Source organism: Rhipicephalus sanguineus, chromosome 8, assembly GCF_013339695.2.
Source record: "Rhipicephalus sanguineus isolate Rsan-2018 chromosome 8, BIME_Rsan_1.4, whole genome shotgun sequence".
Classification (NCBI taxonomy): domain Eukaryota; kingdom Metazoa; phylum Arthropoda; class Arachnida; order Ixodida; family Ixodidae; genus Rhipicephalus; species Rhipicephalus sanguineus.
Window position 1 is genome coordinate 108,252,641 of NC_051183.1, and position 23,153 is coordinate 108,275,793.

Below are 23,153 nucleotides of genomic sequence, written 5' to 3' on the forward strand. Positions count from 1 at the left end.
CTGATTTGATAGCTTTGTTTATTTTCAACATTTTTCAGGCTCTTCCTCAAGTGCCGATGCGGCAGCCCCAAAGATATTGGCATAATACATATCGTAGTTGCATTTGCAAAGTATTCCCCTTTAAGATCACCTTCATGATGAAGGACCAGAAAAAGCATATAATCACAACTAACAGATATTCAAGCCAAGGAAAGTCTAGGAGATGTTATTTGTAATAACTGTGATATAAATGAAGAACTTATGGTGGACAAACCGATAACTTGCCGCCGCAGGGACCGAACCTGCAACCTTCGAACAACGCGTCCGATGCTCTACCAATTGAGCTACGGTGCCGGTCATCATGCCGTCCACTTTATCGTGTTTATTTGTGCATTCAAATCTGGGCGTGTTAATCAGTGCCGTTCGTAGCCACAACAGCGAGTTTGGAACGCTCGTTTTTAGCCTGCTTGCGTCACGTGACGAAATTTACAGCTTCTCCTGTAAGACAGAAGACTGAACAAACTTTACAGCTCCTTCATATTGATGGGACGGAAGACTGAAACAGTATTTCAATTATTTAATTCTTTACGTTTTACGCGGTAGTTAGACGCGGTAGTGGATATGGGGTAGTAGGGTAGTGGCTCCGGATATTTTGACCGTCTCGTGTTCTTCAACGTGCACCTAAATCTAAGTACACGGGCCTCCACCGAAATGCGACCGCCGCGACTGGGATTCTATCCCACGCATTAATACTAAAACAAGTTCCGAAACGAGCTGTCATAGGGTAGAAGAGTAAAACAAGCGTTGAACTCTCTCATGGGATGCAAAAATGGAACAGGCACTTTGCTTCTTTTTGCCAGGAGGCATGAACAGGCGTTAATACTCTTCCTCGTCGGTAGAGAGAGTGGAGTGAGATCTGTAGCAGCGGCGAAGCTCTCGAACTCTTACTGTAGGCTTTCCGGTTCTTAGAGCGTGGGGGGCTGCTCCGGCTTGTTAAGAGAAAATGTTCGTAACTTTTACACGTTTGCATTTTCCCACGAGTAATTTTTCTAGGTAAAATATTGCACTGGATATCTATATATAGCATCTATTTTCATATATGTTCCACATGCATATATATATTATTAAGGCAAGTACCTTAAATGCTTCATCAAACGTGAACATTGAGCTTCGGCGGCATCAGTGTCCCGCGTCGACGGCGTCAGCACGAGTGCTGCAAAAAATTATCGTCACGTGAAAACGTCACCATATGGCGTCATCTTGACGTCACGAATCGTCAGAATTTGCGGCGTCATTACCGATTCGAACAACGTGACATCACGCGATGACCTTATCACATGACACCGTCCCATTGTGAAATCATAAACTGGCTTGTAGCAAAGCACGGAAACAAACAAGAAAAAAAGAATAACTAGAACACGCGACAAGCGCTTGTGCATGTCAGCTACTTTGTCTTTTGTCCCTATTTGTTTCCGCGCTATTGTACAAGCCGGGTTATGATGAACCAACAAGCGCATATTGGTACATTTGTAACCCTTGGTGAAAGGTGGGCCGATCACGGAGGCAGTGCAAAACTAGGCGAGGTGCAGAAAGCTTGCGATGCCTCCGATCCTGGTGACAGTGCAAAACCACGTTCGTCGCAGAAAGCACTCGGAGAGGTGCAGGGTGGGATAGATACAAGAACTGAGAAGAAAAAAAAAGAAGATGGCTTTCACGTTTGATTCGGCTTAGGTGAATGCATAAGTGACCCTGTGAGTTCTTACTTTTCTGATCCACGCCAGCTGTGCGCAACAAGTGTTTTTGGACGAACGCGTCATGTGTTTTTTTTTTCCGCGGTGGTGGGTTTGTTTTTTTTGTTTTGCAGCACCACCATCACCAGATTCACAGCTAAGTCGGTAAGCTAAGTGGCAAGCTAGGCTACAAAAACGAATATAGAGAGCTAATGTCGGATAATGTAGGCTACAGTTTTCTCAAGGAGCCTGGCTCTCTAACAATCCCTTTACGGTGTGGCATCCGAACCGTATTTTCACGCAGCATATATATTGAGAGGTCTCCCCGTGTCTCTCGGGCGCAAGTAACGCATGGTTACACCGCTGCACTTGCACACATAACCATCTTGACCCACATATGCCCAAACTAAAAAAAATGACAAAACACATATTCTTTTCATAAAACTGTACTTCTACCTCAAAAAAAAAAGCACGAGTTCTTTATTTACTACCAGGTAAACGCAACACTGCTTTTCAAGCCGACCTATACATATAGGACAGTGCGCATTAGGGGTGCTATGTGCGGGTGTGGTAAGCCTTGAAACATTTCAAGTGCACAACGACATCGCACTTCTTCCTTTCCATTACGTATTTCATACAAAGCATGCGTTTGCCCGGAGAAAGGGGCCGGCACGTGGTCGCATGAAAAGCAAGCAATGTCTATGCTTGCACACGTTCCGAATGGGGCCTGCTTCATGTGCTGGAGGTGGCGCTAGTCATCAGCTAAAGAAATTGCGATGTTAGAGTGCATCAAAGAGGCATTCTATATGTAGGACACTGGGCAAATATAAATCAATTCTTTTTAGGAGCAACCAAGAACTCGCACCCAGCCAACCGGAAGTTAGGTGCTGGGTGTAATGCTATGAAACCCCTTTAAAAATAAAAACTCGTACAAATTCGAGGCAATGATCCAAGTCATGAGTTGTGCGGAATACACATTATATCGGAGGATAAGTTTAGTTTATACAACTGTCACAATGTATAACGAAAATAACTTGAATTTGTCAATTGAAGAAACGTACTGTTTTCTTCTTAATGGCTGGGATCATTGAGGTACCTGACGGAGCACACCAACCACGCACTTCTCTCTACGTGGCTCTGCGATCCGTTTCAGCGGTGTGACGAACGCTTCGAAACTCATTGAGTGCACTTCAATTAATTGAATTAGTTAATTGAAAGAGCAGACAGTTTTATGGCAGGTTTGCGCTATCAAGATGGCACGCATCCGCAACACTATAAGCCTTTTAAATGCGAGGCATTTCTTAGCGAATCTTTGGCACTTTGAGAGTTTCTATCTACGTATCTATCTAGCTATCTATTTATCTATCTAGCCGCCTACGTCTGGGTGCTCTCATGATCGCCTCCTTAACTTGGTGTAGACCAAAGTTGGCATGGAAGGGTAAGATGATTTGATGAATATGACTGCCGGGTCATGACATGAATAACGTGAAAGTCCTGTTGCGTACGTCGTGAAACCGTCTCCTCTAGACAAGTGTGGCACATACCCGTTTACCATGGGCCGCGGTGTACGGGTATGCATCACAGGTGATTGACAGTTTATATATACGCAGGAACGGCGAGAAGAGTCATTAGTAACTTAAATGCGAGAGCGTAAAGAAAAACTGACATCGGCAGCGTTGACCGCAAGAATGTAAAGAATGAAAATTAGGATCCCAGCAGGAATCGAACCCAAGCATTCTGCGTGGCAATCAGGTATTCTACCACAGAGCCACGCCAGGTATATAAATGTGTTTAAAAAGCGTATGCAGGCGTAATATTGGTGCAACGTCAATTGTGGTTGGGGTGGTGGCTATCTTATTTTGCAAGAAAGCGATGAACACTGCATATGCAATTCTACAATACAGGCGTCATATCAGATTAACTTCTGTGGTTTCAGTGTTGGCTCCGCTTTTATAGCAGTCTAATAAACATTACAGCTGTATTCTTATGATTCACCAGGTTATAATGAATCATTGCTCGATCCCGGAGGAATACATTAACGAAAGTTACGTATCATATTCACATCATCGCACCGTAAAGTGCACTTAGTCAGCCAGAACGACGCTGTGTCCTCTGCATTTCGTACAAGGCTGGGCGATGAATTCCTTCTTACCGAGAATGATGCCAGAATGACTGGCAGTCGCCTTGTAGAGTAGGCTACGTAGGCGACATACGCCCAGGTAGAATACCAATACGACAAGCGCCATCCACTGATGTTGGTCTATGTAGCACTATCCAGGCCTACCAGCTTCGACGGCCTATACCTCACCAATGCGAAAAGTGACTTCAGGTTCCGACATGTTGCCGGCTCTATCGAAATGACCGAGGCATTGACGATTTCCGACGCGCGTACTATACCTCATACTTCTCTACACATGGACCCCTCGTCACCGCGATCGCGACCGGATCCGATAACAAGACATGGCCAGCTGCTTGTTCTCACTGATCACGGTGATGATGACCTTGCTCAAGAACTGTCAAGAACCCCTCCTACACATACACACAGGTTCATGAAACGTGCTTGCTTTCTCCGTCATATAGGACAAGTATAAGCTAACAACTGTAACAAATGCAACTGTGACTCTAACGTACGTGCAAGGCGCCTGCGCGTGCCCTGTCGGCTGCGTACCATATGTCGAGAGAAACTTTCCTGCACGAAGCTTAGTTGCGAGTAACACCTGTCCGGTGCATCTGTGTTCCTTCTTTGTCTTGTTCGAATTCGAGCTATCGAGTATTAAAGAACATAATCACTACATATCAGCTTACCGCGTCCGGTGTTGGTAACACTCAGGTTGCTGTTCACGTCGTTACGCAACTGTAAACAACAGGTTATATAATACATATGCTACTCTTAAACATATGAGTGTGCGTATACAACTTCCACATTTCTCTAGCGTCATTCCGTAACGTTTCGCTCAATGTGAAAAATTACGCCACAGTCACCATCCCGCGCATGCTTCGCATAACATCGATTCCCACGGTACGTGGGATCTGCCAAATTTTTTCTTTCTAAATTCTATCCAACTTATCCGTAAGCTGGCCAAACGCTGGGGCTAGCTCCATTAAATACGCTCAAATGGAGCATTAAACGTATTTCAATTAGAGCTGTGCACGGGCCGTATTTCCGAGCCCGAGCCCGGCCCGGGCCCGCTGACTTTGTCGAAGGCCCGCCCGAGCCCGACGGCAAAGGGCTGCGAGCCCGCCCGGCCCGGCCCGACGTACGAAAACACAATCCCGGGCCCGGCCCGGCCCGGCCCGGCTTTTTGAACGACATTTGAACGAGCAGATAATGCATTTCTATATCGAGCGATTTTTTCACCGAATGAAGGCAGTTCTTTTTATTGTCCTTTTTACCGGGCTTGGCTGGCCGAGGAAAAACGGAACGCGAGACAGCCGGCGAGTCACATCCACTCTTCTTGCGTGCTGCCAGAGTTCGCGTAGAGTAGTTACGAGTAAAGGCCAAACCCCATATGCGCCAAAATGCACGTGACAGCGACAAGCGACGAAACGGGCCGTTCGCGCGATGTATCGCGTGCTCGAAATCGCGCGATCGCTCGGTTTTTTCACATTTGGAAACCATCTCTCATCACCCGGAAGTCACAAAACACCCGAACCGGACGTACATCAGCGACGTACTAAGCAATGTACTGAGCACATCAGCTGTACTCCAACAAATAACGTAACAATTATCCACGTGCATATAAAAAGTACTGCGAGACAACGGTAAACGCTTTACGTACCAACATGCAACAAATATTTTATTTGCATTGCACACCTGTGACAGCGCGGCACTTTTGCTATACTAGTTGTGGGAATTCAGGCGTCCGCGCCAGTGGCTCGACGCCATCTTCCCTTGGAGAATTATCGTGTCCCGCTCCTCTCGACCGGACGGGTGGCAGCTAGTCATAAATCGCCGTCACTTTGCTGCCACCCCGCCCTCGAAGGTTAAACACGGTGTCCCATTGGCTCAGTTTTGGCGGGATTTGGACCTTGCTCGCGCTCGCCTAGAAGCGGCGGGCGCGCGCCGGGGTTCGGAAGACCACTTGGGGACCTCGAAGGGTGCGTACGCGTTTTGGCCGCTCCGGCCGGCGGCGATCCTTTGTTCTTTGTTCTTCGCCGCCGGCCGGCGGTTACGTCGTTTTGTCGGGGCCCCGGCCTCAGCGGACGCGCGCTGCCCTCCGCGGTCTCGAAGTCCCGAGGCAGCGCCTCGCGATCGAGCACTGTATACGTTTCGTTCAAGTGTTGCTTTGTCTGTTCTGTTTCTTTTGATCTGGGTGCGAGATCGCGGGAGCGCTGGCCGAAGGGTAGGTCGGATCTCCAAACCTGGTTCTTTCTTTGTTTGTTTTATAGGTGTGCCATTCGTGGCCACATTTGGTAACTTGTATTAGCTAATTGGTGTCCTGTGTAATTATGTTACGTACGATTGGCTGTGTCGAATTATTGATCTCTTTGTAATCCCAGTAATAAATCACTAATTTGGAGAGTGTCGCCTATGGTCTCCCTCGCTGCGCGCGACGGCTCGCCGTCCCTTCGCGGTGACGGGCCGAGTTCTCACGCGCAGCAGTTCGAACGGTACACGGGCGCGGGACGAACGAGGACGCGGCAACCTGCATGAAGCTCGCAGTGCTCGAACCCGCGGTGGTGCTTGGCATAACAGCCCAAAGTAGACGGCCTCATGCCAGCAACAATGGAGTTCGCTCGCCAAACCCGTCACGAGTATGGGGTATGCCCATGCAAGCGTCAGCTTGCACGAAGGCGATCTACATCGGGTCGCTCGTCGCTGTCGCGTGCATTTTCACTAATATCGGATTTGGCCTTAAATATAACGCGAACAGTCGGGTGGCGCCGTCACTAGCTTAGGTGGTGTTACTTCTGTGTTTGTAGGAGTGGAACAGAGTCAGTGCTTTACCTGCTTCCCTTTTGTTTAAAGCAGCGAATGGAAAGGAAAAGCGGTAAAGGGCGGTCGCGGAAAAGGCGCTGTATGCGTGCTGGAAAACAATTCCCGCTCATTCTCTATATTTCGGGCTTGAGTCGGGCTTTGCGCCTGGCCCGAGCCCGGCCCGATAAAACACCAAGTAGCCCGAGCCCGGCCCGGGCCCGAGGTGAAAATACGTCGGCCCGCCCGACCCCGGCCCGCGGGCAGGGTCGGGCTCGGGCTTTCGGGCTACCCGGAGCCCGTGCACACCTCTAGCGTAGGTTATGATTAAAGCTATAAGATAGGCAGCAGAGCTTTGCCATATAGCTTGATCATGCATGACGGCTTTTCTGGATAACTTAAGCTAGTTGTGGCCCTACTTATTCGGCTCCAACGACAGCCGTGAACGGATCGTGTAATGCGTCATTGTCTGTACACACGTTTACAACCTAAGCATAGATTTGACAAGGTATATGTAAGCTGGTAGCGTAACTGCCGTAGAAGCCCACGTGTCAAGCCGATGGCTAGTTGCAGAGCCGTCGATGGGGAGAGTCTGGCGAATGGGTGGGGCAGTGACGTCGCGGCGCGGCGATGACGCTGTTCACGTCAACGCCACGCCTCCGCTCCGGCGGCGTCCGCCATATATAGTCTTTCCGCGCGACGGGCGCACGGCTGAGGCTATGTACGCGCTGTTCATTCGTGAAATCTAGCGCTCCTAAACAAATTGCGAAAGCGAAATTGTGAAAGAACATTGTTATACGCATTTAATGAAGAATATGGAGTGAATTAGACGTGTCCAAATCACCGTGAAACTGAGTTGTGCACGCCGATTCGAGTCCACGACGTTCTACGATACGCGCTGTGCTTTTAGAGCGCAGCTCTTAGGCTTCTGTTCCTGCGTTGTTAGGCATCGCCGTTGGCGTAGTCGGCGTAACAGATAGAGTGAACGAGGACGAAAGACAGCGAACGTGGATTCTGTCGATATCACTAGCACACTGGCATCTAACATCGCTTTCTTCCTCCGTCATGCGTGCTCGCCCTTCGGTCGGAGCTCGTGCTCATGCAGGGCTGGTGGGTGCGCTGCTTCTGTCTCGCTTGTCGTGACGGGGATGTCGATGACGCCTGCAGTGCACAGAGTGGCGTGCCTAGCCCTCGAGCACTGGCAGTTTCTGTGGCAATATGTAACGAATGTTCCAATGCGGATAGCCAGAAATTTAAACACAGTTCGCGTTGCGTCAACACAAAGCTGCGCTCAGAATTCGCAGGATGTAGTATCGTGGTCATCGGTGACTTTTCGAGCAATGAAGACCTGTGGGTTTGCGTCTATCTTGGTTTTTTAAATGCGAAGCATTTCTTAGCGAACTTCTGCGACTTTCAGCGTATTCATCTGCCTATCTACCTATCTAGCCGCCTACGAATTTGTGCTCTCCTGGCCGTTTCGTTCATGGGGTGTATACCAAAATTGGTATGAATAATGTGACTGTATGACAAACAGAAGTGACTGGTCATAACATGAAAATCATGACATGCATGTCATGTACAGCATGATTTACATGCCACAGTCTTGGTGCTCTTGCGACCATTTCGTTAATATGATATATATCAAAATTAGTATGCCTTGACAAAAGTGTATGGCGAACATAAATAACAGGACTTATTATAAAATCATGACACGCATGTCATGTACAGCACGACTTACGTGCCACGCTCATGGTGCGCTGGCGGACGTTTCGCTTGCTTGATATACACCAAAATTGGTATTGCGCGACATGACTGTGTGACGAACATAAATAACTGGAGTTGATACGAAAATTATGACACACGTGTCATGTATAAGATGACTTACGTGCCACGCTCATGGTGCGCTGGCGCCCGTTGCGCTAGCTTGATATACACCAAAATTGGTAGTGCGCGACATCACTGCGTGACGAACATAAAAAACGGGAGTTAATGTCAATATCATGACACGCGTGTCATGTACAGCATGACATACGTGCCACGCTCATGGCGCAATGGCGGCCGTTCTGCCAGATTGATATACACCAAAATTGGTATTGCTTGATGTGACTCTGTGGCGAGCATATATAACAGGTGTGATTTTTGGAACATGTCACGTGACAAGTGTTACGTGAGAATCCTTGCCGGAAAAGTCTGTGCACGTGCTCTGGCAGCAAAGCAGAAGGTAAAGAAGAGGACGGATTGCGTGCCGGTTCATGATGATGACAATTTTTATTCGCCACAAACGGGGATTCTCCAAACTTAAACAGCTCTGCTTTTAAAAGAAACAGAGAGACCGGCGCACGTAATTGTATTAAGGCCACAAAAGGGCAAAAGCGGGCGTACACAAGCGCCTTGGGGATCTCGAGCCCTAAAATTCTCTCTTCACAGAATTTTAGTGCCGGGACCACAAAGTGCCTTGCGTACGTAAGCCCCTTGCGTTCCTTTTTATAGTCTATGGGCGCGGCTGAGAGTACAAGGGAACGTAACAGGATGAATAAGGAAGCGGCTTGGAGTCCCCGGCACTAAAACTCTCTAATAAGAGAGAAAAAAGCCGTCTTCCTTTTCTTCAGTTGATGTATTGTTCCTCACGCCTCCCTCCCGCCCTCGAAAGCTTTGTGACCTAACATTGTTTTGCACTGCCTCCAAGATCGGAGGCACTGCAATCTTTCTACACCACATCTGGTCATGTGCTGACGTCATCGCGTGAAGTCACGTTATTCGACGTCATGATGACGTCACAATCTTCGGTCGTATGGTCACGTCATTACGTGATGATCTTTGACATCCCTCGTGTTGACGCCGGCGACGCAGAACGCCGACGCCGCGGACGCCGGCGGTCAATTTTCGCGTTTGCTGAGGCATCTAAGATTTTCGTCAGAGCAGGTGCAGGGCCCCCAGTAGGCGCGTGGTAAAAGAAAATTACACCATCTCCCGCTAAAGGGGACCATGAGGCGATGCGAAGCCGGAGCAGTTGCACGATCGCGTTCCGTTGGCGTTCGTTGGGCATGCTACCGACCTCGTGTCGTGGAACGCGAAGAGGGACGCTACGCGCGTCGTATCTTCCATCTAGCCTGGCCGTTAATTCTCACAGGGCGAGCGGGGAACGCGGTCGACAGGCGGGCGAGAGGGGGGCAGCGTAGGAGAGGAGAGAGAAGGGGAGGGGACGCGCATGCGCACGAGCTCATCGCGGCGTTGTGCAGGAGAGAATTTCGGCATGTCTAGCCCGCGTTTCAGAAGAAGAGTGGAAAGGGGGATGGTAGAGGGGAAGTGGAGAGGGAAAGTGGAGAGGGGAAGGGGTGAGGGTGAGTGGAGAGGGGAAAGGGGTAGAGGACAAGGGGTATGGTGAGGGGGAGTGGAGAGGAGGTATGTGGAGAAGGTATGCACATGCGCAGTGAGGGTGGTCACGCCGCACACCACCACCACCACCACCACCGGATTGAGCTCGACCTTAAGATACTTCGCATCTAAAAACAATACCTCTTCGGCTAGTCTGATAGCGGACATCCTGTTGGTTTACTTTACAAAATCATTTTTCTGCTCAACTTCTTCGCGCTCTATACTTCCTAATCACGAAATTTCATCATACACATAGGGGCCCCTTGCACCTCCCTGCACGAGCACACCGTGCACTATACGTGCATGACTAAAAAGCGCAAGGCACATTCGCTTAGCACAGAGGCGCGGATTAATTTGCATGCGTGAATTAAACGTGAAACTGGTAGCATGTGCACAAGCGGCAACACAGCGGTAAATGACACCATAGGCTGACAGCCACAGAAACGCAGACCACATAACGTACAACACATGCCAGGTAACCGCCGCAGCTGACGAGCGGCGGCACTAACCTGCGATCTCGAAATAAATCTTCCCCTCACAACATCACGGTAACATCCCAAGCTCGAGCTCAGAACGCGCGATAAATTACGTAAACGCAACACATCACGCTTGACACTTATAGCACAATCGCTGCAAAATTTCAAACTGCCAAAGCAATCGAAACGCGAACCATAAAACCTTTTTTTTCAGCGTGACAAAATTATGTTTAAAGTTTGTGCGCCTGAAAGGGCCCCATTGCAGAACAAATAATAAGTTTTTGTTAATGGAACGCTGTTTATGATACCAGCAATATTCAAGCTAAATACTCAAGTACGTATCTCCCATAGCACGGAGCAGTCGGTCGGGGTCCATTTGCTGCGTATGATGTTTCTGTCCATTTGCTGCATATGATGTTTCTGATCCAAAGGCGTCGTCGCTTCTTTTCCTTCGGAAGCCTAAAAAGGCGGAAACCCTGCACGCTGCTGTTTGAACAGCCAACCGCGCAACAGCAAGCCATCGCGCGCAACAAATTCACGCTTGAATGCGAGGAGCAGTCGCCATGAATACGCGCGGCTTCGCACAAGAGCTTCGCAACCTACGCGCGCTCCTGAGCGATCGTGTAAGTGCGGCGCGCCGGCGTCTCTCCGTCGCGGCAGCGCCGGACTCCGCGCCGCGCTGTCGCCACTGCCGCCCGCCGCCGCCGGTGAGGAGAGAGCGTTTACGTCACGAGAAGAGGGCGGCGCTGGGGCGGAGCTCGGAGAGCGGCGAGATGAAACAATCGCCAAACTCTCCCGAAGAGTATATATGGCTCTGGCTAGTTGTAGAGTCACTGGAAAATCAGAGTACCGCAAAGGTAGGCTGCACGTGGGCAACATCGGGCGGCGGCGGCCATTTCCCTTCCAGACCATCCGGCGCGTTGTTAGCGTGTGTTGAGAAGTGACCGATCTATTCGCCTCGGTGCCGTGTTGCGCTCTGCGGAACGGCATTGTGTGTTTGTGATTCTTCAAGAGGGTATCGGAAGTGCTTTCGACTCATCGACAGTTATGGATCGACTGCGCGGTTAGCGGTGTAACTAATGAAACGTGCGGTGAATGTTGCCATGTGCTCGCGAACTCGCTTCATGGGTTCATCGGTCTCTCTTCGTGTTACGCCCGGGAGTATTCGCTAGGTGCAGAGCTGTAAACATAGTTGCATTAGCGCAGTGACAACGTGCGAGATGCCATTTACTTCGGCATTTGGTTAATCTTGACCGTTTGCGCTAGCTTTGCACTCATTCTTCGGGTTCACTGCACTCGAGAACGTTATTGAACATCGAGAACATTCAACATTGCGTCCTTCGACTGATCGCTGACGCATACCTTGCTTGCGCACCATGATTGCTGTTCAACTGGTTGATATGTGTAATAGAAGTTGTGTGTGTATGGTTATTGGAAGTCGTGCGCGACGTATTTGTGTCATGATTTGGAACTCCAGCAGCCGAACGCACGGGTGAATCGGCGTGCGGTAGGTGAGGTGCATTTCATCTTGCGATACGTAGAAAGCAGGTCACCAAAAATGATTGACATCACTACTTAATTGTTTCATTTCCTATTTCTTGTCTCCTTAATATTCCCAACGTTGCTGTGCATTTGCAAATTTTTTTGCTGTGATCCGACAAACAGTGTTTTTTTTTGCGTTGCCAGCGCGTAAACAGCTGGGTTTCAGTTTCTGCACTGCTGCACTCTTTTTTCATAATGCACTTTTATTAAAACGTCCTCGGCACATACGGTGCTTTGTTTTTTTTTTATCAGAAATAGCACATCCCGGAAATTTTTAAAGCGCATGCTACTGCAACACTGTATGTATATAGACCTAGGGCTCGCATAAAATCGACTCCCTCAATGCGTGGTATCTGCCTTGTTTTTTTTTTTCTTTTTTTTTTTTTGCTGTGACCATTTCTCACCCACTAAACAGTAGGCGCAATGCAGCGTTAGCAAGATTTTTGTTTGCAACAAATTTAAAAATACGCTTAATAACATTGCCTTATACCAACTTTATCAACATTGTTTCCCGCTTCTGTTTTGCGCAATGGCAAATGATCATGCCACAATTGCCTTCAAGGTATACCAGTAAACAATTATTATTTTATTAAATCTTCGATTTCGCTCTCGTGCGTGACACGCTTATAACTCGAATAGCATGCGTAATCTGTTGAACAGATCGAGATATAAACAGCCGAGCAAATAGAAAGGTATGTATTTTTCAATATCGCTGACCACAGTGAACCGTAATGGTGAGGTATCCTGTCGCATGAGACCTTTTCCAGCAAAGTTATGGTAGTTCACTGCAGGAAGCAGTGTTCTTCGAGGGGTCGAATTCATTCCGGCCAACTATGCAGCCGCGTAGAACGGTGCTCTTGGACATTAATGTTTCCCACATGGTGTGCAGAAATAAACGAGATTTCTAGAGTAGCTCACCAGTAACGTTCGACTGCTGGTGAGCTACTCTCTGGCATCTGCATGCTGCGGCGTAGCCAGGGGGTGGCACACCGGACCCGTGCCCACCCCCCCCCCCCACAATTTTTTTTCCTGTGGCATACATAGCACGAAATGACACTCGACCACACCTGCCTGCCAGGCCCCCACTTCAGATCAAGGAGGTGCGCCCCCACCCCCGAAAAAATTTCTGCTTACGCGCCTGTCTGTGTGACGCGTTTAAAGAAGCGACAAAGTACTTCTAGGGACCGTGGTACTGCTAAATGTCCGGCCACACTGCATTGAACGCGCCTGCATCCAAGGCGCTTGGAAGGGATATGGTGGCGAGAGGTCACGTGATGCGAGTAAGCCAATCGCGTCGGCGGCGGCGCGCGGAAATCAGATGCGATACTGTGAGATTTTTCCAGTGACTCTAGCTAGTTGTTGCAACAGTCGCCATCTATGTGAGGAGGGGACAAACAGAATTTAAAAAAAGAAGTCGACGTCAGAACCGGAAGCGGAAATGACGTCACGTTTTAACGCGATGGGCGCGAAATTATGAAATTTTTTGACAGGGTGCCGCTTCTTACATTTTTTGATGGCTGCACGTTCTTTTTCTTATCACTATGACGGCTCCATAATGGAAGCCTGCAAGATAACGGGAAGACGAAAAAGACAAATTTGATAAATAAGGTGTATTTTATTGGCAAAATATTGCAGTTGAACAGGATATTACCCCAAAATATATAACACAGAAATCAGAAGTAGCATAACAATTCAACGTGCACACAAACCTTGCACACGTGTTGCTCTTGCATCCGTAGACAGGGCAGCGTTTCTTCGCGTAGCGTGGCGGACTCATCGTCCCGAAGGGCGACAGCACGCCGGCCGTGCGCTGGCAAAACACAGTCACTGAAACGGTTCCCGATGGCTGCGATAGGCTACACAGTAAAACCTCGGTGATACGATCACGGCTCGTACGAATTTCGGGGTGATACGAATTTTTCTGTGGTCCCGGCCATGGCCCATTAGCCCGAAATGTATTGGAGTACGGTTGTTGCCAACCGATTTGCACCCCGCGACGTTTGATACGAACGTACGCTGGCGCACAGGTACGAACAGGTGCTGCCCGCGCTGTCGCGGAAGACGCAGCAGTCTCGCGCGGGCTCTGGCATACGCGCTGCGCGACCATCAACGGTGCGTCGTTGCCTCCGAAATAGTGCGCGCGAATCTTGGAGGCCTCTATGCGCCTTCGCGTTTACATTACATATGACGTTGACGTCGCGCTTTTTTTTTTTCGACGCGTTGACGTGTGCTCCTGTGTTCGAGGCAGCAGTGTCTCTGTACTGTGTTAACACGTGCCTGCCACATCGATGCAAGCCATGTCCCCGCAATCAGACGTTCTATGAAACAAAACTGAAACTTGGGCTGCGGGTCCGTCATGAAGTCCCATGAAACGTGGACGAAGACCCCAATAGACGAAGCGGACGGTCTTGGCGAATGAGCTTGGCCTCTTTCTATCGTGTGCAAAGCGCTTCTTAAATCACTTTCGCCGCAGCACTTTGATGTCATGCAGAAAAGCTTAGTAAGATTAGGAAGGGACTACTAGCGGTCACGAGGCACAACACATCTGGTTCATTAATTACACACGCGCGCATGCATCGCATATTTGCAGTACAAGTATGATCGTTGACGTCTAAAAACTTTATTGGCAATTATTCAGAGCTGTTCATGACGTCGCTGCGGCCCTCAGAAACACTAAATCAAAACGTATGCCAACTTTCTTTTGTCGCATACTAATTTTTCATGTTTTCTGGTGATACGAATTCCGGATGATACGAATATTTTTGGTAACCCCGCGAGATTCGTATCACCGAGGTTTTACTGTGTTACCTTCTGCCAAGTACCACGACTAGAAAACAACGCTTATGCGAGGAAATCACCTGAGGACGACATGCCCGAACCTACTGCGCAAAGACGAGCGACGCCATTTGCATCTGAAAATGCGCAATACCGTTGGCCCATGTTACCAGACTGCCTGCATGTTTCTGAAAATAAACGAAAAAAATTGGCCACTCAACCACATACCCAAGACTAAAGTTTGATTAAAGTAATCTACTAATTTAATTCGTGACAAATAAAATTAAAACTAATGAAAATAAACGTTTAATTAATTTTTTCTTTTCATTATTTCTCCCCCCCCTCATCTAGTAGCACTTTAATCGTTACGCGGGTGTTTATGTTTGTCGCAATATGTTTCCGACCACTTTTCGTTCCGACTTTCGCGATCTATTTAGATTGACCTTGGGTTTAAGCTTCATCCACAGCCGTCACTATGCCACCCAGAGAAGGTCCCCACAGACGGCCCAATCGACCTTCCCTAAAGCTCCCGCGCGCCACCTTGCGTCGGTACCGTGCATCATGGCAAAATAGAGTGCCAAACTCCGAGGTCTGCTGCAGGCGCGCGTTCGGGCTTGTCGCAATGCACGTGGTTCGTCGCTTCACGTGCCGTCTCCGGACGCCATCACGTTGTTATCACTAGTTCTCATATTGGGATTGTCGTGGGAGGCCACGGAGTAAACCACGTTGTACCTCGCAAGGCATGTCATGCGGTGCAACTGAAGTTAGCAGCAAAAATGCAAATAATCACCCTTCTCTACCAGCTCACGCCTTTCATTGCGTGGCACAAGTCCGTTGCTTCGTACCACGTTGTCGCCGAGCGGGCTCGTAATGCGAACTAAAAGCTGCTTATATTGGAAATGAAGCACGCACGGACGCTCCTGCCAATGACCGAGCTCTGTAGTGTGCGTATTTCTGATAGGCCAACTTTTCTGTAAACACTAAATGTCAGATTTCGACAGTGCGCGTCGTTTTTGATAGCCCATCTTTTCTCTAAACACTAAATGTCAGGGCCCGAATTCACAAAGCTTTCTCTTGCCTACGCAATTTCTTAGCCAAGAATTCTCGTATCTCGAGGGATTACGATAGCAATGGTACGAATTTAACTTACCAGCCACTTTTGAGGGCAAGGAGGCAACGCGAAAGCCGATCAAACGACAAGGAAAGAAAGAAGTGCGCGCAGGTGATAGCAAGGCTGCACGCCAAGCGTCTAGCATCGAGGGTATACGATGATACCCAATGTATTTTCGCTGCATCTCAGCTTCCAGTTCCGGGCGTCTGCTACAGCTCTTACGCGTTGCCGCGTTGCCGCAGACGTCCTGGGGTCTTGCGCGAAGCCCAGTGCTCGTGTTTCATCGATGACCATAGCTAACAAAAATCTAGTTGCTCGATGGCGTTAATAATCCGCGCGCTATCCCGTCAAGTGCAGGCGAACAACGCTCCAGACGCACTGCATCTTTAAACCGCGCGTAAATTGAAACATTGAAGGTTTGAAGATGTGACCGAAACGTCTCCCCCTGTTTACCACAACCAGTTTAGTTACATTTTCATGAAGCTGCGCTGCCACTAAACTAACTAGACATGTTCGAGCACGGTATGGTGGTTGCCATTAGGGCGTTTTGTAGCTAGACGTAAAATTATACATTTCTTACGAAGATCTCAGTACAAGACATAGGAGCGGCTTTTGAGCCTACGGAGAACTGTACAGAAATACAAAGCAGCAGTAAGAAAGGTATCATAGCGTAATGCCGCAGGTCCGATTCACCGCAGCATTTTGACAGGGCTAGAATGAGAGAGCAATCGTATACGCTTAGATATGTGCACGCGTAAAACAAGGAAGATTCGTCGGGAGGTTTCTACGTGCTAATGCTTTTCAGAAAACACGGCGCAGTCACTTCGTCCTTGCCGAGTTTGCGTGAGCAAACATAAAAGAAGCGGTGTTGTCTCGGCCTGAAGTGACATGACTATACACATGCGCCGGGATTCACAGGGCGCGCGTGCTGCGCGTTCGCACGATTAATAATAAGAAAAAAAAAAAGAGACTGCGTTTGCGTTACTTACTAACGTCTATGGGAGCGAAAGCCATACAAAAGCGAGCGAACGTGTGATTGCTTATATATGAGAATCGAAGCAAATTAAGTGAGTAGCGATTTGTTTAGTGAAAGCTTATTTAAACGACAATAATCGAAACACATTGAATATTCAATTAGTGAAAGTGACATTAGTGACATTCAATTAGCGATAGTTGATTAGTGATGTCGCACTCGATACAAAATGCACGGTAATATAGCCCCATTTGATGGCTTTAACGTTCGAGTCACCTTAGGCGAATGCATTAGGATCCCGAGTTGTTTCTTCTTTTTTTGATCGACTTTCACCGGACGTCTTGAATTACGTGTCTTTCGAGGGAAAGATAATATATATACAATGAAGCAAGTGTTACAGTGGCCAGCTCTCTTCTGAAACACTGCAGCGGTGGTCGAGTCGTTACAGCGTCAGACTACAATGCGGGAGGTACTGGGTTCGATTCGCAGTGTCGCCAAGCACCCACGTTTTTTTTTATTGGAAAAATGGATAGCACGGCCTGAGGTTATGTGTTGCGAGCACTCTTTTCTTGAGAAGGTGGCCTTTCCGCTCTCTTCTTTCACGTCCCTTTATAGCCAAATGCGCTTCGCCATGCTCCCTCACGGATCATAGAATTAAGAGTATCTTTTTTTTTTTGCTCTAACCACTACTATCGCAAGGGTGCCCAGTCCCGAAACCCAATTATCATACCTGGACATTACTTTTCACGACTCTGGCTATTCGACCGCCGGTCAGACATCGCGGTGTTTTCAATAACATCAGGAGACACGCGGCGGCCAAAATGCTTGCGGCCAAGATGACTGCCATTGTCGGGACACGTTTCCATGCTAGTTGGGTGGGATTCATTACAAGCAGCTGCGCAAAACAACAGGGACAGAGAGAAAACACACAAACACAGTGATGTGTTTGTGTCTTCTCTCTCGGTCTCTGTCGTGTTGCGCAGCTCCGTGTAATGCCTCTGTCAATGGCTATAAAGGACTCCAGCAGGCTATCGAGTTCTGAGGAGAGGGCAAAAGAGTACGCCTGGGAAAACATTACGGCAAATTCATTTGCGTCATAAAGGGCTACTCTTCCCTTGGTAAGTACATGAAAATTTTAAACGCGAGTTTATTCTTTATCAACAGCAGTTACAGTATAGATGACAGGTGAACAGACAAAAATCCGCATATTCAGCTTGACTAGTTTTGTGCCCTTAATAGTAATAGGCAACACGTATGACAATACGTAGAAATACCACGCACATATGTAAAAGTATGTACAGCCACGGGCGAAAGCTTGGTTCTGCTGGTTGAAGTCGACTAGTCTGTTGTACATATTCGGCAAACGCAATGTGTAGAAGCAATGTTACACAGAGGAGCTGTCCTATAAACTTATTTTTGCTGGTTGGTTGCATAGTTCCCAACTTCTTGCTGAGAACTGTACGTTGTTAAGTGAAATATCTTGTTTGAATGCACACATTTTTTGTAAGGTTACATTAATTTTTGCGCAGTAGAAAACATATTTGAGAAATGAAAATGAGATAGAAAAAGAACTAGAAATCAAATAGCAAAATTTTTATGAAAGTTACACTAAACAAAAAAACGTAAGTTTTTGTTTAAAAGATACATGCATACATACATACATACATACATACATACATACATACATACATACATACATACATACATACATACATACATACATACATACATACATACATACATTGAGTAGTAGTTAATAGGATGAACTGCTATAAAACAACAATGCTGATACACGCAGTCTTGAGCACATGAGGTTTCAAGGCAGTAACTTACGAGAGAAATCTCTCACCCCTCTTATGTGCCAACTCAGCATTTCTCGAACCCTCTTGGAACAATTTCATGTATAGTTTCTGCTTCTGCCCACTCACAAGCAGTTTTTATACATTTTCGTGGGCGGCAGCCGACGACGATATATAAGAAAAGAGGCCCCGGCAATGTGATGTCAAGGAAAAACGCAATGCATCACATTTTGGTACATGTCTGCAAGATGACACATAGTTTATTTACATAGTCCGGCATATTGACAACACTATAACAAGCCATGTCAGGCGACGTGGGCTGGAAGATTGGCACAGCTCGGACAAATTCTGGACAATACATAAATCAAACAATTCACTGTTACTAAGCTCTTCGGTACAAATAATGCTGTTGTTAACATGTAAATACCCTATTGCTTCTTCTGAAAACACTCCTCAAAAAGGTTTCAAAATGTGCACATGTGCCGACTTCCTTCAAATGAGAGACTGCTGTATCTCAGTCTCTCATTTCGCTTGAAAAAAATTTGAGTGCACTGCTGGGCAAGGAATGTGATGCAAAAATTCAGTACCTTGCATGTATGTCTTGCTGCTGACCTCAGCTGCAATGTTGATCAGCACAAATGGGCAGAATAACATTTTATAATGTGCCACGACAAAGTAATTATGTTACAGGTGCATGAAACATGGACAACAATAAAGGAATTTAAGAACATTTACCTGGCACAGTTTACAGAATCTTAAATATATTTTCATGGAGCTATCACAGCTTAATTGTCTGAATATAGTAGTAATGGTTATCAGCCTTCAAATTTGTTCGAAGTCGCCAGTTTCAAGCTTAGAGCACACCAGCAGCCCTCTTCAGGCTAAACCATTGCACAGGCACATCAAAAGGCATAAGTAAATGCATGCATAGTCACCATACAAAAAGCAATAAATACTTTCAGCTGTAATATGAGCAAAGCTGCATAGATGATAAAAAATTTGCAGAGTATACAATTACATTATAGAGAAATATATGGCAGAAACACTATATGAAAAAAAAATTAAAACTTACACAGTAAATGCAGAAAGGTTGACCGTTGAAGAGGACAAGCATGCGATATGACAACATTACACAGGTGCTAAAGCCTGTTGGACATACTAGGAATAGTGACGCTCCTTTTGCATCTAAATAATCCGCGGAAAATGACTTTCCAGAGCTTATATCTACATAAAACCATTTGTGCTATAATAATGCATGTATCCTGAACGCCTATATAGACCAAAAGCAAAACTACGCGCTTCAATGGTTTCATTCGTGCACTACCAAACATGAAAACACGCTTTTGGTTGCCGACCATGGCTGCTGTTTCTAATGGCAGTGAAATGCAGAGACACACATGCACTTTGAGTTACGTGCATGTTAAAAATTCAAGGTAGCCGAAATTAATTTGCACATTACCACTACAGTGTGATATACATTAACGTCAAGGTTTGGTATATTAAATGCAGAATTTAATTAATTTTGAATCCTCAGGTGCAAGGAATTGCTGAATGATGCACTGCTCAACGATTAAACTGCAGCTGTGCAGATTCTCACCATACAATTCAAGCTGTTCCAACTATCACAGTGCATTCTTTCTGTTGACATGCACTTTGAACAGAAGGACACAGTCACTGGTAGTCGCTCTCTACTTGTTGGCCTTGTGTGTTTTGTCCGAGATACACTGTACAATTACATGACAGTGGGGCACCTGATCCCATGGCACTGCTGGGACATAGAAAAATACAGATGATTGTTACAACCATGCTATGTGTAAAAATCGACAGCTGATATGTGCGAAAAAGTCTAGCTGTCGTATTTTCAGAATCCAATGACAAGTATGAAATATAATAAAAAACAAGGAAAAAAGGTCTGAACATAGAGCCACCAACAATGAAGACCTTGAAAAATTATTTTATGATATAAATGTATACCTACGATGTTCATTTTGAAGGCAACAAACTTCTGCCTAATAGTGAGACATCAGCCAATAAAGTATCTTCTATTTCGAATTTACACTAGGTGCAAGAAGCCGACCAAAAATGAGTTTACTATGCTACACTCTAAGAAAAAATCAAGTATTTGTGGAGTATTGCTACCCCACAACTATAACGTCATCCACCTCACGTACCTTCCTTCGCGTTATCACCACGGTCCCGGGACTTCCGGGTCACGAATGACGCGCGTGTTATCAAAGTGACATAGCATTCTTGACAGAAAAGTGCCAAGAGCGGGGTTTTGATAAAAGGAAATGCGAGCAAGCAAGATTTTGATTATTGCTGTGTAGCAGAAATACTCCCAAATAGACGATTTGTTCTTAGAGTGTACTCACGTATTTCTATGTTACAAGACAACAGTTATTGTTCATCACTTTAAAGTTATCTAACATAGCCACCTCATCATACAGTGTGAAGGAGCAATTTTGAAGACTTGAAAACACAAAGCATTATTGGATTATGTGTGTTTTTGTTGCTCGAAACGGTTTGTCCTAACAAAATTACACTTTGCAAAAAAATGCACTTGATTAGGAGAAATGATTGCGAGCAACAAACACACTCATAATCCATAAATGCATGTTAATGGGCTCTTATGGCTTCCACAAACACTCACCATCATTATTATTGATGTCACTGCCATGCCGGACGGATACGCTGTGTCCTGCTCAGAACACCAAAGGTGCACTGTATGACCTGTCTTGCATGGGTGGGGGCTGCACTGCACTGCTGCTCAGCTGGGCCAGCCACGGACAGGAGGGTGAGCACCCATGGCTCTCAGGCATAGCGAGAGTCACCTTCAGAGATCAACAAGCGTGTACTCAGGTCACATACGATTTGTAGAAATAACGGTGCCACTATGCAATTGTGCTGAGAACATGTACGGCGGAAATACAACGTGCCGCAACATTGAAAAAAGATAAGCTACGGCAGGTAAAATGCGCATTTACTGCTCCTGTGTGGCCTGAGGCTTGAACTAGAGTTCTTTCTCCCTGCATGTTGCGAACAGCCAGGCGATTTTCTCCCGCTTGCTATTTCCATGCAGAGCACTTGATACACTGAGTGAGTGACAAGCACAAGAGCTCAATAAGCAATAAAAGTACTTGTGCTATTTCAAAAGCACAACTTTCCAGTCTCACATCTATGGAGTAAAATTCATAAGCTGTAGACTTTACACTTTCGACATTGTCAATTCTATTATAATTTGCTTCTCTTTACGCGTCCAATTAGCATCGCTGTGTGAAAATAATACAAGCATCCACTGTTAGTAACAATGTTTTGGTTGTGAAGGTGTGTACATTAACCGGTGTTTACTGTGGTTAAACACCTAAAACACCTAAAAAAACTAACCTAGCAACCAGCCATTATGCAGTTTTCTACCCTTGAAGCTCCCAGGCAGAGCACAGTCCATCCAGATGAGGCTGCCATGCGTGCTTCCAGGCCCCTTTGAGGTCGGCTGGATGATGACACCCCCACCGTTGCAAAAGACTTGTAGATTTAGGGAGCACAAGTCCTTCCTATTTCTGTACAGGTGCTCCAAGTCATAAGGTGGCTTGATTTGCCAGTGCTTGCAATAGATGTATCCCACGACCTTACGAAAATCTGCAATCTGTGAAGAAGCCAAAAAGGATATATTAAAAAAACCATCATTGAAAGCGCTCTTAATACATATTTGGCAGAAACACAAAAATTATCGCTTTGTCATAGCTATCAAATATGCTTTATTCAATTTGAAACAAACTGAAGCCCCATGTAAGCTTTACATACTGTAATGTATATGTCCTGGTAAAGTATAGTGCTGCCACAGCGGTAATCTTCTATACAAGTAATTTTGCAATACAAAGGGAATTCCTGAAAAAGTGCTAAATGGCTCCTGGAAGATAAATTCGCATCAAATATTTTTCTCTCAACTGTCAAGCGTGGTAAACAGACAGGCTCCTCTTAATAATCAGATAAGAGCCTGCTTAAGCAAAATCATAAAAACTGCTGGTGTACTTGCTCATATTGCAATATATGTATATTGGCCATATATACGTATATACAAAGCGGTAGTAGTACTTTTCGTACTGGAACTTAACATGGGGTGACAGTACATCTGCTGGGATGAAAAACTTACAAACGTACGTTATAGCACTACACGAATAGCAACGAAATTAGTTGCGCAAGTTCAACTCACCGATGGCACAACGATATTAGCAGCCGTCAGTGTCATCGGGAATGGAATGTGCTCTGCAGCCACAGGCAAAAGACGTCCGTGTACTGGAAGCTGCCGTTGACGTAGAAATGCAACGCTAGCAAGACGTGTACGTCCACTGGTGAAGCGTGAGAAATCGCCGTGGGCCGCTGTAGTCAAGGCTCCAGTGCCGTGCAAAACGACACGACAGATGGGCTCGAAAACCTGTAGTTAGCAGGTGCTTATCTACGACTTCATCCAAGGCAAAGCA

At 46.6% G+C, this 23,153-nt stretch overlaps 1 long non-coding RNA gene across 1 annotated transcript; it reads right to left on the bottom strand.

Annotated features, from left to right (window-relative positions):
* Nucleotides 1-20,116: 20,116 nt before the first annotated feature.
* Nucleotides 20,117-22,269, bottom strand: LOC125759588 (uncharacterized). Its single transcript, XR_007417212.1, has 3 exons — nucleotides 22,060-22,269; nucleotides 21,326-21,506; nucleotides 20,117-20,443 (listed from the first exon to the last, which is right to left on the bottom strand). It is a non-coding gene; the product is annotated as an uncharacterized LOC125759588 (long non-coding RNA).
* Between the last annotated feature and the right edge of the window lie 884 nt (nucleotides 22,270-23,153).